This window comes from Odocoileus virginianus, chromosome 24 (genome assembly GCF_023699985.2).
Source record: "Odocoileus virginianus isolate 20LAN1187 ecotype Illinois chromosome 24, Ovbor_1.2, whole genome shotgun sequence".
Lineage (NCBI taxonomy): Eukaryota > Metazoa > Chordata > Mammalia > Artiodactyla > Cervidae > Odocoileus > Odocoileus virginianus.
Window position 1 is genome coordinate 51905073 of NC_069697.1, and position 13391 is coordinate 51918463.

Sequence of the window (13391 nt, forward strand, 5' to 3'; positions counted from 1 at the left end):
TGAAAAGGACATCTCCTCATTCTTTCTGGAGTTATTTCTCCACTGATCTCCAGTAGCATATTGGGCACCTACCGACATGGGGACTTCATCTTTCAATGTCCTATCCTTTTGCCTTTTCATACTGTTCATGGGGTTCTCAAGGCAAGAATACTGAAGTGGTTTGCCATTCCCTTCTCCAGTGGACCATGTTTTATCAGACCTCTCCACCATGACCTGTCCATCTTGGGTGACCCTACATGGCATGGCTCACAGTTTCATTGAGTTAGACAAGGCTGTGGTCCATGTGATCTAATTGGTTAGTTTTCTGTGATTGTGGTTTTCAGTCTGTCTGCCCTCTGATGGAGAAGGATAAGAAGCTTATGGAAGCTTCCTGATGGGGGAGACTGACTGAGGGGGAAACTGGGTCTTGTTCTGGTTGGCAGGGCCATGCTCTGTAAATCTTTAATCCAATTTTCTGTTGATGGGACTGTGTTCCCTCCCTGTTATTTGACCTGAGGCCAAACTATGGTGGAGGTAATGAAGATGTCTGATGTGCTGCAGTCCATCCATGGAGTGACAAAGAGTTGGACAAGACTGAGCAACTGAACTGAACTGAATGTGGATAATGGCGACATCCTTCAAAAGGTCCCATGCAGGCACTGCTACACATGGCCCCCAACCCTGCAGCAGGCCACCGCCGACCCACGCCTCTGCTGGAGACTCCTGGACACTCGTGGGCAAGTCGAGGAACCCTAGAAGAAATCTAACTCAGTAGTTTTCCAACTTGTCTATATAACATAGTCATCTGGTTAATTAAAATACAGATTTCTGGGCCTCGATGTTAAAAAATCTGATTCATTAGGCTTAAAGTGGGGCCTAGGAATCCGTATTCTTAACAAGCACCTAGGTGATTCTTATATTTATGGGTACTTGAAACTGCTGATATCCACAGGAGTAACTAATGCTCAGAGGAGGAAATGACTTACAAGGGACCCCTCCACCATAATAGCCTTGACAGAACTCAGGTGTTCAGATCCCCAGACTAGAAGTTCAGTTGTAGGAGAATAAATTTCTGAAGTTTGCAACAATGTCATATGAGTCATGAAAATTATTATTTTTTAAAAAGCCTTAAATTCTTGAGCCATATGAAGTTCTGTTGAAAAGACTTGATCTTGAGAAATGATCATGTAATAAAAGTCAAATGTGAATTTTATTTAATTAAAAAATCTTTAGTCTGTGTCTCTTCAATATCCAGCTGAACTTGAAAATAACTAAATATAACTTAATTACATCTGCAGAAGACCCTGTTTCCAAATAAGGTAACTCTCACAGCTTCTAGGGATTAGGATGCGGACATTTTTCAGAGCACCAGCACACAACCCACTAAGTCTGTTAACTTGCATCACTTCTATTCCTGGCGTCAAATTCTGTATCAGGTAGGACGCATTGAGCATGAAGTAACAGAAAAGTCAACTCACATTGGTTTAAGCAACAAAGAAAGAGAGCAGGACCCCACAGCTATGAGCTGCATCATCTTACTACTTCTTTGCTCTGCCATCCACGGTGCAGTCGTTATGCATGCTAAGTTGCTTCAGTCGCGTCCGACTCTTTGCAACCCCACGGACTGTAGCCCGCCAGGCTCCTCTATCCGTGGGATTCTCCAGGCAAGAATACTGGAGTGGCTTACCGTTCCCTTCTCCAGAGGATCTTCCCGATTCTCCTGTGTCTCCTGCATTGCAAGTGGATTCTTTATCACTGAGGCATTGGGGAAGCCCTGTCGTCATTCTCCCAAGTCCAGTTACCTTTATTGTCATGGCATTACTGCCAATGGGACTCACCCACAACTTTTAAGAGAAGCAAGAGCCTATCTTTCCATGACACTAAAGATCAAGGAAGTATCTTTCCCAGAGCCCTCACCAGTGCGTTCCTTGGATCTTATTGACTCAAAAGAGACCCAGATGGGTCGGATTTGTGCGTCTGTGACCCGCACTGACAAGGGCCTAACTTGCTACAAATCGTTTACATTAGTCACGAGACAGAATGGGAACGTTGGTCACAGTGCCTATCGCCTTGGAAAATTCAAACCTCAGACTCCATGCTATTGAGAGGGCTAAATCTAGGTCAAAAATAAATTTTCTTGTTGAAGACTCAAAAATTTATGAGGGGGATTGGCCATATTACCTATAGCTAGGTAATACTTTGAGATATTAATTTATAGATTTTCATTGCTCCTTGGTTTCTCATTTCCCCCTTCCCCACTCAGGTAAGGAGCCAATTTGGTACATCTTTACCTAGGGTGAGATTTTTATGGGATAAAACAATTACATTTCTTGTACTTTCTCCAGATTTAGTTTCCCTCAACCTTAATATCTTTAAAGAAATTACAGAACTTAGAGAAAGAAGCAACAGGAAATGCATCTTGTGGGTGAGAAATGGAATATTCCTGCCATATCAATAAACAAGGATGTCACAGTCATCACTGATTTTTGGCCTTCCAAATGTGAATTTCTGAGCCCTAAGAGATCCCAGGAAAGAAACTAATACCTGCGATCCAGCAGCCATCAGGCTGCCAAACTCTCAACTTTCAAGTTGACACTATTTAAAGTCAACAACAGTTTATACCATGCCTCAGAGAAGCAGAGCCTTTTCTCTAAGACTAGAAGATTCACTCTGGTGAATTCTGATGTGGAAAGAAGTGAGGTTTGAAGCTTCCAGAGCAGGAGGGACCAGGGTTCACTTTCTGGAAGTATGATGGAGAGGTGGCAGGACTCCAGTCCCAACTGCATTGTGTTTAGGCCCGTGAGACTCTGGGTGACCTCACTGTTGACTTAAAATAATGCACAACATAAGCATTGCAAGTTAAACTTTATTTGGGGCAAAATGAGACTACAGTCTAGGAGACAGCACCCCAGATAACTCCAAGAAACTGCTCCAAAGAGACAAAATAGGTTCATTCTGAGGCTACGTAGTTTTAAAGAAGATCAATTTTGCTACCACTGAAGAGTGAGAATTTTAATGCCAAACTTAAAACAGTAGCAAAATGTTACTTTTGGAATTTCTTACAGAAGAACAGGAGGAGTAGGATTTTTTTTTTAAATTTAATTGTACATGTTTGTTTAAATAGTCAGGGACAAGTTTCAACCAGGAGATGAATATGAACTGCAACTATAAATTTTCAGAGGCAGAACTGAAACTCCACATAGGAAACATTTCAGAGGGCTTTGTAGGTAAGGAGGGAAATGCCAGTTCTTCCAAGGTTGCCAGGAAAAGAGATCTGAATTTCCTTCTGCCAAAGGAGGAGGAGAAAAAACTCCCCTGGGTGGTTCTCTCGTCTTCTATACTGGTATCTGAGAGGCCAGTGATGGGTAAGCCACCTCCAAGACAACTATGATTCGATTGTGACAGGCTGAGAGAACTAATTCTTAGGTAGGTTGATAAGGAGTCTAGGGTTTTCAAGGAGGAAGGGATCTGGGACTCTCGAGGAGATAGGGGTCTGGAGTTCTCAAGGAGGTGAAAAGGACAAACTTCTCCCTACATTCCTTAGTTTTAGTCACATAAAATGTTTTTTTGTTTAAGCCCAGAGCTGATGATTACACACACACACAAACTCAGTTTAAAGTCTGTAATATAGAGAAGGAAATGGCAACCCACTCCAGTATTATTGCCTGGGAAATTCCAAGGACAGAGAAGAATGGCAGGTTACTGTCCACGACACGACTGAGCGACTAACACACACAAACAGTTTTGCATTTAACTGAGGCACATTTGGTTAAAAGGAGAGCATCTAAGATACTTGCTTCAATTAAGGTAAGTTTTGTACACAAAATTTGTGTGGGATTTGTTCTGGGATTATACTTTACTAAGATCTCCATGAAAACCAATGTTTTGTTTTTTTTTTTTTTTTTTTCTGTTAATAAATCATTCCTGTGATCCCAAACAGTAGGGTTTGTTTGGTTGAATTCATCCCTCAGAAATGGACACCTCAGATCAAAACTACCAGTTTCCATCGGACCGTGGAGAGGAGGTGATTCTGGCCACCTCTGCTCATGTTCTCGTCTCAGTCTTTCATTTCCTGCCACACCGAGGAGGAAAAGGGAAATTGGTCTTAATACAAACACGTGAACCTCAGCTTCTTTTTTTGCCTAATTAGTTTTCTGAACCCACTTTCCATGTAAGATCATGGTACCAACTCAGCTGTACTGTCTAAAATGTGAAGACAAGGGTAGAAACCCATCAAGGGATTCCATCTACTTAGAACCGTGAGCCTGCACCTGCTTTGTAGCTTAGCACCTCCCACCAAGCAAAAGCCAATCGCAGTCAAGAGGCCATCCAGTTCACCAGTTTTACCTCTGGTCATTTCCTTTGATTTCACATCATTGTTTCTTGCCTGCCATCCATTCTCCACCATCCATTCTATCTCAGAGTTTTCCTTTTTAGCAAGCCCATCCTGTTACTCCAAATTTAAAGTTCGCTTTCCCCTCTAACCCTGGCAGAAAACCACAAACATGGGGGGCTAAATATGAAAAAAAAGTAAGTGAGGATATTTTATGGGATAATTACTGTGATTATTACAATAGGAAGGTATTCCAAGAACGGATGTACCTTTTGGCATTATGGTTTTTTTGTTTGTTTTTTTCTAAGTATTTTTACCTTTTGGCATTATGGGTTTTTTGTTTGTTTTTTTCTAAGTATTTTTTTCCTTTTTAAAAAAAATTAACTATTTTATTTTAATTGGAGGCTATTGCTTTACAATATTGTAGTGGTTTTTCATCAGTCTATGGCATTGTGTTTTTATAAAACCGTTTTCCTTCTCCTCAAGGCCAACTCCATCTTTCTTACCAAAAACATTGTCTTACCCTGACCTTGCTGTTAAGAAATCTTGCCCGCCCTCCCACACAGCAGATGGACCCAGTCTACAGCCTGGCTGTGGTCATTCCCTGCTGGGATGAAGATATTGTCCAAAGCTGCTCTGTTCCCTGTGACTTACCTCTGGACACTCCAAACTACAGACTGCCTTAGTAGTCGTGTAAAAATCACCCTTGTAGGAGATAACCCAGGCTTCCTGTGTGAGCGTGGGAGTGTCGAGGCCATCTGCAGACAGAAGTCCCTGGTAACGCAGTCTTGAATAGCGGGAGAAAGGCAAGGAGCTGGCTGGAGGCGTCCACTTAGCTTTCTAGCTGCCGTTTGGCTGGTCTCAATGGGATCTCTCAGGAAGCTTGAAGGCAATGGTTCTGCCTGTCAGCTTGTAACAGTTTGAAGAAAATTAACTTCTCAGAAACTGAGCCCAACTAGTGACCACTCCTGGTTGATACTTTGCTGTGGCAGGCCTCGACTATGCAGTACTGCTTATCATATGTGCGTCATTTCATCAGGAAGCTCATTCAAAGGGAAGAAATAGTCCAAGTTCTGTAGCACAGCCCTTTCTAATAAAGACTATCAAATAAATAAATAGTCTGTAGTCAGGATTATATAACAACAATGTATCCTGCTTGAGGACATGTTTCTCCTTGAGAACATTCTGACTAATCCTGTTATCTTAAAATGTATATTATGGAAGTGGGTCTGGTAAGACTTTTACAACCTTGAGACATTCTTTTGATTTACTGTAATAACCAATTGAAAAAGTATATAGCTTCCTTGCTAAATGAGGGGGGCGCTCTCCATCCCCTCTTGGATGTCTGTGTCAGAAGCTTTCTCTGTCCCCATTCACTTGAATAAAACTCTGCTACACAAAAGCTCTTGAGTGATCAAGCCTGGTCCCTGGTCCTGAAGCTAAACCTTCTTCAGAGATCACGAATCTGACATTGTTCACCATAAGCTAACAATGTGATGTAGGCCTTGTGAACCTGCTGGCCAGGAAGGTGGACCTGTGAGGCTTCAAGTTGCTGGTTGGGTGTCTGATGGGCAAGGGAGTCCAGCAGCTGAGGAGCCAAGCATCAGACAGTCTGGAGATGGTGACCCTGGATGTCACCAAGACAGCATTGCTGTCCCAGTGAGTCATGCAGTGTGTGGAGGACAGAGGTATGGCTTAGGTGTGTGTGCATGGCCTGCTAAGTCGCCTCAATCGTGTCCGACTCTTTGCGACCCTGTGGACTGTCGCCCACCAGGCTCCTCTGTCCATGGGATTCTCCAGCTAAGAATACTGGAGTGGGTTGCCATGTTCTCTTCTAGGGGATCTTCCCGACCCGGGGAATCTAACCTCCTTCTCTTAGGTTTCCTGCATTTGGAGGCAGGTTCTTTACCTCTCGCACCACTTAGGAAGCCCATGACTTAGATATACTTCTTTTAATTTAGATGTCCTCTTATTCCAAGCACTGGTCCCATGAGATGACACCAGCCCACTAAATAAGAGAGAGATACTATCAAGTTATAAAATGTACTCAATTATTTACTTTGAGAGAAAAGAACAATCATATAGATCCAAGACAGCCGCTGATTCTATTTAGTCATACTCCATGGCATGTGACCAAAGGCATCCAAACACTTCAAATAAGTGCAAACTAATAACAAGTTATCTTTGTGTGAAAGTGAAGTTGCTCAGTCATGTCCAACTCTCTGTGACCACGTGGACTGTAGCCCACCAGGCTCCTCCATCCATGGGACTCTCCAGGCAAGAATACTGGAGTGGGTTGCCATTTCCTTTTGTATTGCACTTCACAATTTTACAAAATTCCTGTATATACACTACTGCATGTCCGGTTTAAAGATCTTTGATTTCAAAAGGAAGACCCATAGCAGAAGTCATTGCTCACTGTTCCTGCACATGCTGGTGCAACGAGACGTGGGCGTTGAAGTCTAGGTCGTTGTTATTCAGTCACTCAGTTGTGCCTGAGTCAGCAACCCACGGCAGCACTCCAGGCCTCCCTGTCCTTTATTATCTCCCAGAGTTTACTCAGACTCATATCCATTGAGTCAGTGATGCCATCCAATCATCTCATCCTCTGTCGCTCCCTTCTTCTCCTGACCTCAATCCTTTCTAGCATCAGTCTTTTCCAATGAGTCAGCTCTTTGCTTCAGGTGGCCAAAGTATTGGAGCTTCAGCTTCACCATCAGTCAGTCCAATGAATGTTCAGGATTGATTTCCTTTAGGATGGACTGGTTTGATTTCCTTGCAGTCCAAGGGACTCTCAAGAGTCTTCTCCAACACCACGGTTCAAAAGCATCAATTCTTCAGCCCTCAGCCTTCTTTACGGTGTAGCTCTCATATCTGTACATGACGACTGGGAAAACTATAGCTTTGACTTTGTCAGTAAAGTGATGTCTCTGCTTTTTAATATGCTGTCTAGGTTTGTCATAGCTTTTCTTCCAAGGAGCAAGTGTCTTTTAATTTCATGGCTGCAGTCACCATCCACAGTGATTTTGGAGCTCAAGAAAATAAAAACTGTCATTATTTGCAATTTTCCCCCATATGTTTGCCATGAAGTGGTGGGACAGGATGCCTTGATCTTAGTTTTTTGAATGTTGAGTTTTAGGCCAGTGTTTTCACTATTTTCTTTCACCCCCATCAAGAGGCTCCTCAGTTCCTCTTTGCTTTCTGCCATGAGAGTGGAATCATCTGCATATCTGAGGTTCTTGATATTCCTCCCAGCAACTTTGATTCCAGCTTATGATTCATCTAGCCCAGCATTTCATATGATGTACACTGCATATGAATTAAATAAATAGGGTGACAATATATAGCTTTGATGTACTCCTTTCCCAGTTTGGAACTAGTCCATTGTTCCATGTCCAGTTCTAACTTTTGCTTCTTGACCTGCATACATATTTCTCAGGTAAGATGGTCTGGTATTGCCATCTCTTGAAGAATTTTCCACAGTTTGTTGTGATGCACACAGTCAAAGGCTTTAGTATAGTCAATGAAGCAGAAGTAGATGTTTTTCTGGAATTCTCCTGCGTTTTCTACGATCCTGTGGATGTTGGCAATTTGACCTCTGATTCCTCTACCTTTTCTAAGTCCAGCTGGTACATATGGAATTTCTTAGTTCACGTACTGTTGAAGCCTAACTTGAAGGATTTTAAGCATTAACTTGCTAGCATGTGAAATACCTGTGATAAAATTCTCCACTCTGTGTGACCTTACGTAAGCCATCTAATTGTCTTTCCCAGTCACATGGGAATAATAATGCCTCCCCTCAAAAGCTCCGGTAACGCTTACATGGTGCGATGTATATAAAAAACTTCATAAAAGAGAGATGGGGCCTATGATGGCGACTCCATTTCTTCTAAGGGATTCCTGCCCACAGTAGTAGGTATAATGGAGGAGGTCCTCTTGGAGGAGATTGCCATTAACCACCCCCCCCCCCCACCCTCGCCCCGTAGAGCTGCCAGAACTTACACAGGACTGGGGAAACAGACTCTTGAAGGCAAGACAGAAACTTGTGCACCGGGACCCAGGAGAAAGGAGCCGTGACCCCACAGGAGACTGGCCCAGACGGGCCCATGAGTGTCCAGGAGTCTCCGGTGGAGGCGGGGGTCGGCGGTGGCCTGCTGCAGGGTCGGGGACACTGAGTGTAGCAGTGTATGCATGGGACCTTTTGAAGGAGGTCGCCATTATCTTCATCACCTCCACCATAGTTTGGCCCTAGGTAAATAGCAGGGAGGGAACACAGCCTCACCCATCAACAGAGAATTGGATTAAAGATTTACTGAGCATGGCCTTGCCCATCAGAACAAGACCCAGTATCCCCCTCAGTCAGTCTATCCCATCAGGAAGCTTCCATAAGCTTCTTACCCTTCTCCATCAGAGGGCAGACAGACTGAAAACCACAATCACAGAAAACTAACCAATTAGATCACATGGACCACAGCCTTGTCCAACTCAATGAAACTATGAGCCATACCGTGTAGGGCCACCCAAGACGGTCGGGTCATGGTGGAGAGTTCTGACAAAACGTGGTCCACTGGAGAAGGGAATGGCAAACCACTTCAGTATTCTTGCCTTGAGAACCCCATGAACAGTATGAAAAGGCAAAAGGATAGAACACTGCAAGATGAAGTCCCCAGGTCGGTAGGTGCCTGATATGCTACTGGAGATCAGTGGAGAACTAACTCCAGAAAGAATGAGGAGATGGAGCCAAAGCAAAAACAACGCCCAGTTGTGGATGTGACTGGTGATGGAAGTAAAGTCAGATGCTGTAAAGAACAATATTGCATAGGAACCTGGAATGTTAGGTCCATGAATCAAGGCAAACTGGAAGTGGTCAAACAGGAGATGGCAAGAGTGAACATCAACATTTTAGGAATCAGCGATCTAAAATGGACTGGAATGGGTGAATTTAACTCAGTGACACCTGGAAGGCTCAAACAAAACACCAGGTTATTGCAAAGTCATTCTTCTTGTTTTACTTGGCATTTCTTTAACCACTAAGGAGATTAAGTTTCTTTTCATATGTATACTGATGCTTTTCTCCTTTTTAAAGTGAGGGTTCTCATATATTGCTTATTTTTCTAGAGCAATTTGAATACCTTGCTTCTTTTGAAAATTAGGTCAGTACGCAGGATTCCTGGGACTCAAAGCCCTTTGTGTAATGATAGGTATTAAACTAGGTTTTGTGTGTGTGCATGTGAGAGAAAGGCATTACTGAGAGAAAAGATTTTCTGAGGCTACTTTGATTATTAAAATTAATGTTTAATTTAGTAAAATAGTAACTAAGAATGGGCTTCCTTGACAGATCAGTTGGTAAAGAATCCGCCTGCAGTGCAGGAGACCCTGGTTTGATTCCTGGGTCAGGAAGATCCCCTGGAGAAGGGATAGGCTCCCCACTCCAGTATCCTTGGGTTTCCCTTGTGGCTCAGCTGACAAAGAATCTGCCTGCAAAGGGGGAGACCTGGGTTCAACCTCTGGGTTGGGAAGATTACCTGGAGAAGGGAACGGCTACCCACTCCAGTACTCTGGCCTGCAGAATTCCGTGGACTATACAGTCCATGGTGTTGCATATTTTTTCTTTACCAACTGGTTCATTTTATAAATCTATTGCATCCATAAAATTTAGCAAGATTTTTCAGTTTTTAAGGGGGTGTTGGATTGATAGTTGGTTTGCTAATTAAACTCCCTTCAAAAATTTAAAGTACAATTGTAAATTTAATGTATTTAATTTTCTTTGAAAATACATCAATTGTGTGATAAGTAAACCTCAAATAATAAGCTTTATAAATCAAATAGTAACATATAAATATGACAAAAATCATTATCTTAAACTTTCTAATATGGTTTATGAATGTAGCACAATTTTCTCTTATCTAAAATCACAAAGCTAATACTCATTATGGATTTTAAAATCGAGGTACCTTCCTGATGGTCCAGTGATTAAGACTTCACCTTCCAATGCAGGGGGTGCGGTTTCAAACCTTGGTTGGGGATCTAAGATCCCCCATGCCTCTCTGCCAAGAAACCAGGACATAAACAACAGAAACAATATTGTAACAAATTCAACAAAGACTTTAAAAATGGCCCACATCAAAAAATAAAAGAAAAAATCTTGGAAAAAATGCAATTATAAGGCCAATCTGTTTGTCTGTCCTTTAATAAACCAAATTCTCTTCCTTGTTTTAAGTGCAGGAAAACCTTGTTTTATTGTGCTTCACTTTAAAGTGGAGCTTGCAGACACAAAGTTTTTTACAAAGTGATTTGTGGTGCTTTCCTCAGATGCCGCTAAGGTGCTCGGCCCTTTCTTCCAAGGAAGCTAAGGACATGTTGGGATTGGCTCTCTCTCTCTTCAGGGAATTAGCTCCGAACCTGGCAGCCCCCACCTAGCACTCGCCTGCACTTTGGTATCTGTCTCTCCATGACGATAAGATCACTGTCCTCATTAAAGCGGTTGTCCAGTGTCAGCATCGGGAGCCTCACCTGCAATGTGGGGTTAGTGGACCTGTGCCCCAGAGATCCCGCCCCCTCCACCACCGTTGCCCCAGTTTCTTATAAACATATAAGAGAATTTAAGCCTCCTTAATCAGGGGAATACAACGTGGACACAATATGATATCACTAGTCACCCATCAGAATAGGTAAAGTGAAAAAGATGGAAAACACTCAGAGATGAGGATGTGCGGAAGCTGGAATTCTTACATGCTGCTGGGGACAGATAGACCACAGGCACTGTGGGAAACAGCCTGGCCTCCCCCATGGGCTGGCAATTCAATTCCTTCAACATAAATAAACCACAGCTATACACCGCAACATGGATGACTCTCACAGGCAGAATGCAGGGCATGAAACAGTCTCTGCTGTATAATTCCACTTAAATATAACTGAAAAGAGTCCTCATAACAATCTACAGTATTTAAGGATTCATGAATAAGCTGAAAAGCTATAATGAAATACAAAGAATAGTTATCATAGGAGTCAGGGTAATGGTTATTTTGGGGGGGGAAGGTAGTCATAGGAAAAATGAGGGTGACTTCTAGGGTCCAAGCAATATTCCCTTTCTCGGACGGGCTGGTGGGTCCATGGACGTTTGATGATAAACTGCTCAGCAGCACATTCATGCTGTGCGCATGTGTGCCTGCTCTAGTAAGTGTGCTCTATTTGATAACTAAGAAAATTAAAAAGTGAATTTGAAAAATTAAAAAAAAAAAGTAGAAGCCAAGAGAGAAGAATCTGAAGAGTCTGATGATGACATGGACCTTGGTCTTTTTTTTCTCTTTTATTTGGAATATAGTTGCTTTATAATGTTGCTGCTTTCTGATGTACGCCAGAGTGGATCAGCCATCTGTATACACACTGGCTTCCTCTTGCGCCTCCTTCCCGCCCCCAGCCCACCCCGCCCTCTGGGTCATCAGAGAGCTCTGAGTGAGCTCCCTGCACCGCACAGCAGCTGGCCACTAGGACTTCGGTCCTTTCGACTAAACCGCTATAGTAACACGTTGTAAAAAGCGGAGCTCTTTGCTGGGAGAAGAAAAAAAGATTGTGGCATCATGTGGCAAGCAAGTCCGTCAACGCCATGTTCCAACAGCATTTGCTCACTTAATGTCTCTTCAAGTGGCATTTCTGTGTCACATTATTTATTTTTATTGCTATTGTATTTGTTATGGTGATCTGTGACCAGTGATCTTTGATGTTACTACTACCACTTATTGAAGGTTCACATGATCGTTAGCAATAAATTATTTTAAAATTAAAGTATGTACATTGTTTTTTAGACTCCATGCTACTGCACAGTTAACAGACTATAGCATAGTGTAAACGTAACTTTTATACGCACTAGGAAACCCAAAAATTCATGTGTTTGCTTTACCGCAATACCCACTTTGTTGTGGCGGTCTGGAACCAAACCTGAAGTATCTCTGAGCTGTGCCTGTACTTAAAATACTAGATAGCTATAGACTATTTCCAAATTTAACTCAAAATAGTAATAACTCAGAGTTTGGTTAATTTTACCATCTCTATGCTTAATTCTAAATCTCCTCAGACATTTACCCGTGAAGGAGGAAATTATTTCCTCCCAAGTAATTTGCCATTGTCCTGTTGGATACCTGAGGTTGTATGTAGACTCGACACTTTGGGTGGGATAAGAATATTTACCACTGTAAGTAAGTAAGTGAAGTTGCTCAGTCGTGTCCGACTCTTTGCGACCCCATGGACTGTAGCCCGCCAGACTCTTCTGTCCATGCGACTTTCCAGGCAAGAGTAGACATTGTCAAATGACAAATTAAGCAATTTAGTGATGAGTTAATTCCCTTTATTCATGGATTGGGGGCATACAGTGCCTCACAAGCAGTGGAACACCTTTCCTGAGGTATTTTGGGTAACGGTGAGTTTTGCAAAGCTTTACAAGTTCCAACGTAGTTGATTAGGATTATATATCTGACCTTATTTAGAAAGATCAAGGAACAAGGAAATGAGTCCAGAGTCCACAGCTGGCCCAATATACGGAATTGTCTGATTGGATACACCATGTTTCTGGTCACATGAAACATTTACAAAAACACGAGTTTGCTGATGTAACACTTGGACAGGAGCAGCTCCATCTTGAGTCTGGAAGTTTATTTCAACAACATCTAGGATGAATTTTCTCACAATGATGGAGCACTAGTCTTACTAGCAGTCTCTTTAATGTCCCTATGCCAGATAAGGGGATCTCACACAAACCACTGACCTTGCATTAGAGTTTATGAGCCCTAATTTTCACGTACGATTTAACCCCACAATCCTCATCCACATTGCTTCACTGATTGTTCGGATCCAATGGGTCATATCTAGTTATATTCTAGGCTGGATGATTTTTATATTCTTCCAATCTGTAGTGCTACAAATCTTACAGTATGTAAATGGCATCTGTTTGGATTCTGTAAAATCTATGTCTACCTGATTCAAAGGTCAGAATTCTAACATCACTCTTGTGATAACAGATAACACTTTTTTTTAAAGGCAAATAAAACAGGATAAGTACAAAGTTTAAAAGTTACTGCAATAA